Source organism: Eschscholzia californica, unplaced genomic scaffold, assembly GCF_041429995.1.
Source record: "Eschscholzia californica isolate CP2 unplaced genomic scaffold, dmEscCali1.0.p SCAF_4, whole genome shotgun sequence".
In the NCBI taxonomy this organism is placed as follows: domain Eukaryota; kingdom Viridiplantae; phylum Streptophyta; class Magnoliopsida; order Ranunculales; family Papaveraceae; genus Eschscholzia; species Eschscholzia californica.
In genome coordinates, this window is record NW_028238461.1 from 17,851,100 (window position 1) to 17,861,563 (window position 10,464).

Below are 10,464 nucleotides of genomic sequence, written 5' to 3' on the forward strand. Positions count from 1 at the left end.
TTAATCCCCATCCTCCTACTCCCACACCGCCTTCATGATCTTCATTACCTTGTTGTGTTTCTTCTTCTTCACCTTCTTCTTGGTCTTCGTATTTATTGTTTCTTCGTGTAATAGGGACAAAACCGAGTGAGGAAACCCACTCATTTAACGTGTAGGCGGAAGCTTAATTTGAAGAATTTAGGGAGGCTTACCCATTGTCGTTATTTTTATCTCGGGGTACCTTTGAAGGAGGCGAGGAAGATCTAAAACCTCATTATCTTTATAGCTATCTTCACGCTCTAAAGCAAATTAAAATTTATTTCTTCTTCTCATTGGCTTGGATTAATTTTAAATGTTTTTTTCATACTAGCCTTGGCTTTGGTACATAAGGTTTCTAATACACTAGATTCCTGTCCGATACCGATAAATTCTCGTTTCATCATATGGACAATATTTGTGAGGCGAATTTCGACTACAAAGACATCAAATTTAAAAAAGGTTGTAAAATAAGAACCCGGATTGAAGATTCTCCCAGTGAAGGCAATTTAGATCTTAGAAGATCCGCATCTTTAAACGGGTCAAGCTGACTTATATACTCAGCTTCTGATTCCGAAAACGACAGTGATACATGAGGCCAAGGTAACCATTCGAAAAACGAGTCATCAAGTAGTTCAGGTAAGCAAAGCCCATGATCTATTGAGACTATGGCCGTCGATCCAACCGCATAACTACTTTCGCTAACATAATGACCGTCGTTTTCATGCATATTTTTCTTGACTAAGATATTTCCTGCATGCTTATCAAGGTTTAGAAGCCTCACTTCTAGAATTCCGATATGATAAACAAAAGAAACCGAATACCCAGACGGTCCTAAATCACCTGCATCAAAGTTATGATCTACAAATTGTTGTAATGATGCGGTTTTTGACATTTCTGTTATGGCAGAGTCATCGGTATGAAATGCGACATGTGTTATTTGTACAAGTGCAGTACGATGCACTCCGGCAAATTCGTTATGATCAAGTAAGTATGAGGCTATTTCATGAACCCCGATTTCACCGTCTCGAATTGAACTCTTGAACCGGTTTGAGCAATGACCCGTTCCAAAAGAACTTTTGGTTTATAGGTTTAGCCACTACAATTTTATTCCCATTTCGACTACACAAATAGTAAGCACCACCAAGTCCACTTGAAATAGGAACCGGGTCAACACCGGAGGCCATTGCTATGACAGTTTTAACAACAAAAGCACGTGTACCCAAGGCTCCACGACCCGCAACAAGCTCAACTCTAGGACCCAAATTTGAATTACTATTGTTGTTTATGTCTTCTTGATGGAGATCATTAGCAGGATACGAGCGTCACGACTAAGTCACCTAGGTTTAGGAACTCAGTATTTTAATTGTTTAGGAATTAAGTATTTCCATGTTTAGGTATTTTATTTGTTTACGTGTTTTCAAGATTAGGATTAATAGCAAACAAGGAAACTGGAGTTTAGTAATTATTTCCTTCTTAGTTTATGTCTATCTAGAAGTGTCTAAACCCCTATAAAAGGGAGTCCAGTCTGTGTTTGTTATTTAGATCTGAGTATATTATCAGTCGAGTTTCTTGTTAGTCAAGTTTATGATTCTTATTGTTATTGTATCAGTTTATTTAGTTATTTTATCATTGTTTTAATGGTCGATTCTATTACTTTAACGTTTCCGCAACAATCTACATCAGCTGGTATTCAAAGCTTGGAGAATCTAGGAACAGGTGAAATTTTATTTACGGATACATCTCATCTTGAGTGTTGGAGAATTTTTCCACGCCTAGGTTGGGATCCCTTTCGAGATTCACAACAACTTTATGTTGTTCGAAAAGATCAAGAAAAAAATTAATAACGTTTCCAAAATTCCTCTATTTGATGGTTAATATCATATGAATTTTTGGATTAAACATATGAAAACTTATTGATCAAGGAAAATCATTCATAGATGATTAGAATCAAGTGAAAAGTATTTTTTTTGTATACTTTTCTTCCTTTTGATGAGTATTTGTCTTATGTCGAATCACAAATTGATGCCAGAAGATAATCATCACATATTTTCTCGACCACCATTGTCGAAGGAGAAGTTTACGACAATAAGATAAATGGGTTCTTTCAGACGGAGGAAGAAAGAAACAATTCGCCCTTCCTCGATCCAACCCTTAAGCCGATTGCACATGTTTCTACTTCAACTGATTCGGCTGCCCTAACAAGGGTTTCAACCCCTCGTAATGAAGGCCAAACTGCTGGCCTAATTGGTCTCGCCACAAGATATCTCCACTAAGGTTGCAACAGATTATTTTTTTGAGTTAGTCCATAATACAAATGTCAATGACTTTGATTTTGATTGGGAGCATTCAAAACTTCAACATCAACAAAAGTATTTGCTAGCTTCATATGTTTGAGAACCCGAAGATAAACCAAAGTTGTGAAATTCATTCAATCTTACTCCTAATGATCTCGTTCGGAATATATTGACAAAAAAACAGCCATATTCTATCTGATCGGTTTGAGATGTGATAACTAGTTTACTCAGTGGTATTGAGAACAACAGCAGGTTTGAAAAATTAACAATTGTTTCTTGATGGAGATCATTAGCCGGATACGGGCCTGACGACCAAGTCACCTAAATTTAGGAACTCAATATTTTAATTGTTTAGGGATTAGGTATTTTCATGTTTAGGTATTTTATTTGTTTAGGAGTTTCCAAGATTAGGATTAATAGGAATCAAGGAAACTAGAGTTTAGTAATTATTTCCTTCCTAGTATATGTTTATCTAGAATTGTCTAAACCTTTGTAAAAGGGAGTTCAGTCTGTCTTTGATATTTAGATTTGAGAATATTATTAACCGAATTTATTATTAGTCAAGTTTATTATTTTTATCGTTATTTTACCAATTTATTTAGTTATTTTATCATTGTTTTAATGGTGGATTCCATTACTTTAACGCTTCCACAACAATCTACATAACTTCTTTCACTCTTCGAGAATTTGACAAACAAGAAGTAGAGAAACTACAATGCATGTTAGTGACAACCACAACTGTTTGTTTTAAGGATTGTTCGAGGACTGACGTATCGAACACATCGAAGAAGAAAGAAGAATCAATCTGTGTGCAGGATCGATGTTGTTTGCATCGATAATGTTGTGGTTTTCTGGCAACAAAGGGAGGTTTGAATCCATTACGGTGATCAACTACTACGGCCATCAGAGGTTTGAATTTCATGCAAGTGTCTCCTTCCCAATGTTACAATTACTTCTTACTCATGCCCACAAGAACTCCTGGTATATTCTTCTAGATTTGTCTCTTGTAATATTTATAATATGAACGGTATAGGTCTTATTGTCTTAGTAAGCGGAAAATCAAAGTGTTCATAGATATTTATCGTAGCCCATTCTGAAACTTTTTTCTACAAAATTAGCACATTAACGATGTAACCCATATCTTTCGATCCTGATGTAATCCATTACCATCCTTTGAGGCATCTCGTTTCATGATTTTTTTTCCTGCAGTTTCTACTTTACAAAATCGGTTAGTAATATTTTATGGCTTATTACACCTAGCAGATCCTGCATGAGAAAATCATATAGCCCTCACACCTCCCCTCCAAAATCAAGAATTGCATGAACACGGGCGAGGCATTCAGGGATACACGAAGGGAGCGCAAGAAAGAAAATTATCTATTAATCTACATATAGTGATGCATGCAATCTCGTACTCCTAGCATAGTTTTATACGATAATATAAAAGAAACACAAGAGATCTCCCCTATCGAGCGATTTAGGACGCAATTTCCGCCACTTTGCTTCGAGCATTTCACCCCCTACTCGTTTCATCTTTTCCTTCTGACAACCTAGACAAGTACAAAACTTTGCAATAAAATAAATAGTAGTAAAACAACGAAGGACATAAGAAACAATAAAAAGAATTTAACTCGTATTTAAAGTTGGAAAGACCGAGTGACTATCACTTATCTTTGGTTCATTCACATCACACCTCTGATCTGTTTCATGCACACCATACATTGTTGAAAAGATAATTCAATTCCTAACGTTTTATCATGAAGTGGCTTCACCTAATTTCAAGTACAACTTTTTCGGAAATGACAATTTGTTCGCAGCACATCATCAGTTTTCCTGACTGCACGTTGCACGATCTACGACTCATAATTTCCTCGTTCGAACTCCAAATTACTTCAACTATATCATTCCGGAAAGCTTACATCCTGATCTAAAACTTATTTCTTTTATATAACTTCATCCGGATATTCAACTGACATATAAATTCTCAACAACAGATTATATTGCGCAGGCTGGTGTTTTTGTTCACTAGAACTTATCTTTGCAATTTTCATCATTCTTACTTTCCACTTGGGAACTGAAAAAAATAACATGAACTAAAAAAGAGTTTCCAAATTTCAGACACATAAACCCTAGAATTCAAGAACAACTTAATTTGAACAAAAGTAAAATTTCCCCTTCTAAATTTCATTTGAAATTCTCGCCTTAATCGAGTTTTCATTGTCTCAAATTCCTAACCCTAGTAAACCATCAAATAAGAGAGAGACTAAAACTCAGTTCTGATTTCTCCCCTTAACATTCGAAATTTCCTTTTAGTGTCGGAATTGGACTTGATTCCATAATACCCCTGATTTTGATCTGATTGCACGTATAGTCATGTTTAAACCTGAACAAGTTGTCAAATAGTCCTTCATCAAACCTTATTCAGTCTTATATTTAACTCAAAACTTGGGACGTTACGCTATATATTGTGGATGACCATATTGAGTATCCCCCTCCAACTTCCACTTCACCTCACCAAGTCGTGCTTTAAATGCATTCTCCTACGGCGGCCATGACACTTCCCTTTCCAGCATTGAAGCACCATATAGTTACCCTCTTCCCCTGCGCCTGTTTCAGTAGATTCTCCTACCTATTCTGAGTAGTTAGATAACCTAAGCGATAATCACGAAGGATAAACCTAGTCTTACAAAATTGCTTATGTTTTTCCTATTTGGCGTGACGCCATGTCTAAAGAAATTTGTGCACTTAAGGCCAACAGTACTTGGAATCTGACTCAGTTGCTTCATGGTAAACGACCCACTGGTTGTAAATGGGTTTACAAGATCAAATATCGTTCTAACGGTTCTATCAAATGTCATAAAACGTGACACATTGTCAAACGCTTTACCTAAATAGAGGGTGTAGACTACCAGGACACTTTTGCCCCTATAGCCAAACTGGTCACAGTATGTGTCTTATGATCCTTTGCTTCCACTAAGGGATGACCCATAATTTAGTTAGATGTCAATAATGCTTTCCTTCAGGGTGACTTGGACGAGGAGGTTTATATGATCATCCCGTTCGACTTCAGTAAAAGCGGTGATAATCATGTTTGCCGCTCCAACAAATACCTTTCTCTTTTTAGTTATTTTCGTGGTTTGACTTCTATTTATATTCTTGTCTATATTCATGATATCATCATAACCGACAATGACCCTCAGGAAATTCATTACTTCGGCTCCGTCTCGAGAAACGTTTTTCTCTTAAAAATCTAGGGTGCATTCAACATTTCTTTGGGATTGAGATTTCCCGTCTCCCAAGGGTGTTTCCTTACTTCAACGGAAGTAAACGGAAGTGAATCGATATTCTACGTGAATCGGGTCTCCTTGGTGACAAACCTAGTTCCTTTCTTATGGAACAACGCTTAAAACTCCTACTTAATGACGACCCTCCTTTGAACGATCCAACTTCTTTTCGTCGTCTCATAATGCGCCTTCTTTATGTTTATGTCACTTGACCGGACATTGTTTTCTCAGTGAACTAGATAAGTCAGTTCATGCAACATCCCCGCTTTGTTCATATGAATGCTGGTACTCGAGTTCTACGGTATCTTGCAGGTACTTTTGATTAGGGAATTCTCCTTTCTTCAGCTAACACTCTAACTCTTTCAGGTTTTACTGACTCTGATTGGGCAAGTTGTCCTATTAGCCGTCGTTCTACAACTGGTTTTTTCGCCATGCTTGGTAATAATCCGTTGTCCTAGCATGTCGTTCTAAAAAAATATCTTACCATTTCCCGGTCTTCTGCTTAGGTTAAATACCAAACTTTTGTTTCTCTTATTGCGGAGCTCCAATGGTTGAAATACATATTTCACAGTCTTCGCATTTCTATTCCAGAACCATTTCCGGTATTCTGTGACAATAAAGCGGCTATACACAAAGGCTATTATCTTCACAAAGGTTAACTAAACTAACCCTCCCTTGTGATTTGGAGTTCTCCATCGGATTCTGTTGGAATCAGAGCCAATTTTGGCTCGACCCGACTCGTCAAACTCAGAAACCGAACGCGCCATTGCGTTCGTCTCGTCGAGCTCTTAAATTTAGAGCAAAGAATTACTCGAATCCGATTCCGGATGAATGAGAAATTCGAGTTTGAAGTTTGGGTGAAAAAACGGTTAAGTCAGGGTCTGAAACGTCAAACGGGACAAGTTAGATCAGGGGTCGTTTGAGCGAATACCACGCGCATCCAAATCTGTGGGCACATTTCGGTATTGATCTGACGGTGGGCGTTCCACCCGAGATTTTTACCCAGATCTGACGCCCCAGATTATAACCGACTTCAACAATCAGTTATACTTCATGTTTGGTCCCTAATTCCGAACAGATATGTCTTTTAACCCAACATACACTATGCATCCATTCAACTCCTATATAAACCAACCAAACCCACTCCATTTTCATTCAATTCATTATCCTCTCTTCTTCTCTTCTCTCCTAACAATTAGAAGTTCTGGTTTGCCTAGAATATCTAATTAAGGGAGTAATTCTAGAAGTTCTGGTTAGACTAGAATATCTAGAAAAGGAAGAAAGAAGTTTTTCATAGGTCGTCTAGAAATCAATTTCATTCTCTTCTCTTCTTCTCTTCCCTTCTAACAATTAGAGGTTCTGGTTAGCCTAAAATATCTAATTAAAGAAGTATTTTCTAGAGGTTCTGGTTAGACTAGAATATCTGGAAAAGGAAGAAAGAAGTCTCGAGTGAAATTTGAAATTCCGAAGCATCTAGAAGATCGTCCGCATTAGTCAAAGAGCTCATAATACTGACAAAGGTTCGTCCGCTTTCAGAATAAAGAAGTACCATCTTAAAATTCTGAAAGGTTAGTCGTTGTATCCCGAAGGCATTCACCCTAACGTTTGGTACTGTTACGGGGGTGTAAAATGTCTTAAGGAAAGAGAATTTATTCTTGCCTCGACTACATTAAACACCTATCTCGGTTAGCCCGAAAGAAGGAATATTGATTAATCATTAAATCCTTACTAGTTTATCTCTCTATAAGTTAGAGAAAGGAAACTCTGTCTAAATCAAGCCAAGACAGAGAGAAATCGACTTCTCGATTGATAACCAGAGAACAACAATCTTAAGACATTTTATATATAACAATTATTTCTCTGGTTATAAGATTTTGATCTGGATTATTTTCTGTGTGTTTCAGAAAAAAAAAATGGCAAGAACAAGAACAACCCTACGGGTTCTTCAGCCTAACACCACATACGTGGAAAACCAAGAGATGTTCAAGGGAAGTGAGTTCGCTCTGAAGCAGAAGCGCCCATCTCAAAACAGAGGCAAGTCAAGGAAAAGGCAAAGGCCAGTCGAATGCTACAAATGTAGAAAGCGAGGCCACCTAGCCAAAGATTGTCGCTCCACATATGACAGTCAAGGGGAAAAAGCCGATAACCAAGCTTCATTAGCAAAAGACACCGAAAATCGGAATCACCGTCTAATGATTACTGAATTCGAAAAGGCGTTTGATATACTTCATAAAATGAACCTCTGTGCAGAGGCACATGAAGATAACCTGGTTAACAACCAGAGATGGTGGGTTGATTCTAAGACAAATCATCACGTTTGTAGTGACAAAAGTCTATTCTCTTCCTATACAGAGGTAGCCGAAGGAGAGACCTTATTCAAGGAAAACGGCTCGATCACCCAAGTCAAAGGAAGGGGAAAGATCGTGTTAAAATTCACTTCCGAAATAGAGGTGACTTTGACCGATGTACTCCATGCTCCAGACAATCAAAAGAACTTGATTTCTGGTTCTCTTTTAAGTGAGAACGGGTTCAGACTAATCTTTCTGTCAGATATCGTTATCATATTTAAGAAAATGATGTATATTGGAAAGGGCCACTTATGTGGGGGGTTATTTCAATTAAATGTTACCCATGTAATGCCGAAGGCACCTATTATTAATAAAATTAATAATTATGCGTATATTATTGAGTCCTCCAATATTTGTCACGAAAGATTAGGACATGTGAATAATAAGTCATTAAAGACATTAATGAGCTTGGAGTTAAATTCCGAAACTCGAAATTTACTCAAGACGTACATGTCAAACATGTGTATAGTCAAAAATGACTAAAACGTTGTTCAAAGTCTTTAGACTTAATTCACAATGAACCCTATAACCTAAGAACAGTTCAAACATAAGGTGGAAAAGGCAATTCATTACCTTTATCGATGACTCCACTTGGTTCTGTTACTTACTAACACGTAAGGATAAAAGCAATCGAAAAGATCGAGCTTTATAAAATCAAAGTAGAAACTCAACTTTGTAAAAAGATTGAGGCTTTGAGAAACGACTGAGATGGAGAGTATGAATCTCCCTTCGCCGAGATATACGCCAAGAATGGCATAGTTCATCAAACGGCGACTCTTTTGGTATAATGGAAGCACAGAACATTAGAAGGGATAAAACTCGATCAGTGGAGATTAAAAATCGATGATCAATCTAATCTCGATGAATTTTGTGAAGTATTTCACTAAAATTCTACTACTAGCCAAGAACAGAAATAAGGTTCAACCCATGGTGACCATGAATGTTGACTTAGTTGATGACTCTTAAAATATCTTCTCGATAACAGAGACATCGGAAAACTAAGCGACACCGTGACCACCAAGTATCGACATAAATACTGGGTGTGAAACCGTATATCGAGAATACAGAGAACGATCAATGATGAATACATGATCCTAAAAGTTCAACTCGATGACGAATCAAAGATGACAACCGCATAAGTTAGCGGAGAAGTATGTCAAGACAAATATCAAAACCTAAACGGTAAGACAAGGTCAACGACAGAATATTACAAATAGTTACAAGACGATGAACTGTTCGAAAGAAATCATCGGTCTGAGATAATGAAAATTCCGTGAAACATTCTCGAATACAAAGTTGACGAAGAATGCAAAATTCAAGAAAGTAAGTTATTTCGCATAACGTATTCGGACGGTGAATCGGTATAATTCTATAGAAAGTCCTTAGACCTGTCTAAGAATTACAAGAGAATCCTCAGATATGTTAAACAGAAGGACCTTGGCTGAAAGATCTCAAGATCAGGAGTTATTATAAATAAATCCTTAAAGTCTTTGTAAGGAGGTCCCTAGTTTTGTATCATTACAGAATAGTCCTTATAAATCCTCATGGCAACCTAATCTTCTTGGATAGACAAGAGAATTAAGGTTGATAAGACGTAAAGTTGAATATTACATCATTCGGTCTAGACGTGACTCGAATAGTAAATTCAAGGGTCTTGGTAAGATTTTCAATTCAAGAGTATGAACGAAATCTAGAGACGATAAAGGACAAAATAATGAATGATAACTTTGATGATCATAGTTTATCAAACGAGTATATATGATTAAGACATATAACTTAAGAAAGAGTTAAACGAGAAACTCGCCTTGTATTATATCTCAAGGTTTTAATGATCATAAATCATCATGTTATAGAACAAAACTAAAGACACTACACTAAAGAAATTGTGTACGAAAATAGTTTTGTTAAAGAGGAGAATCCAATGGTTACCCTAGAACTGTGGGGGCAGATATTGTTACATATCTGAACAGTACCCTATATGGAATACTATAAAATTCCACCCAAATTGACGAATAAGAGAAAATACTCTTGAAATGTGGGGGGAACCAAAAGGAACCAAAATGCCAATTATAAAATGGCATAAAAGTCTCTATATTCTCCTTAAGATACAACGTCATATAGACGTGAAAAGAGGGAAATTATAGAGTACCTCGGAAACCAGATTTAACCAATAAGAATGTTGGTCAATAAGGTTTAATTGAGTTAAGAACTATAGTTATATTCACTAAGTTGTGACAAGAGTCGGAAATCAAGTGTGTGAATATAAGTGATGACGTGAATGTCCAAATTCACTCAACAAATCTGGAAAAACACAAATGGAAAGAACTTCTCTTCCTAATCCTAAACTAAGTAACGAGATTCAACCGTGAATCATCTGTTCAAAAGAACAGACAAATACTAGCTAGGAATAAGAAAGTGTTTAAGAAGATATGATTCGATGCTTTTCCAGATTGAATCGTTACTCATGATTGATAATCTAAAGTGCATGGTTAGACAGAGAATGGTAGAATAACCACTCAA

The 10,464-nt window shown here is 36.7% G+C and overlaps 1 pseudogene; it reads right to left on the reverse strand.

The window, feature by feature from the left end:
• Positions 1-451: 451 nt before the first annotated feature.
• On the reverse strand, positions 452-3,216 carry LOC147543345 (phosphatidylinositol 4-kinase gamma 1 pseudogene; annotated as a pseudogene).
• Between the last annotated feature and the right edge of the window lie 7,248 nt (positions 3,217-10,464).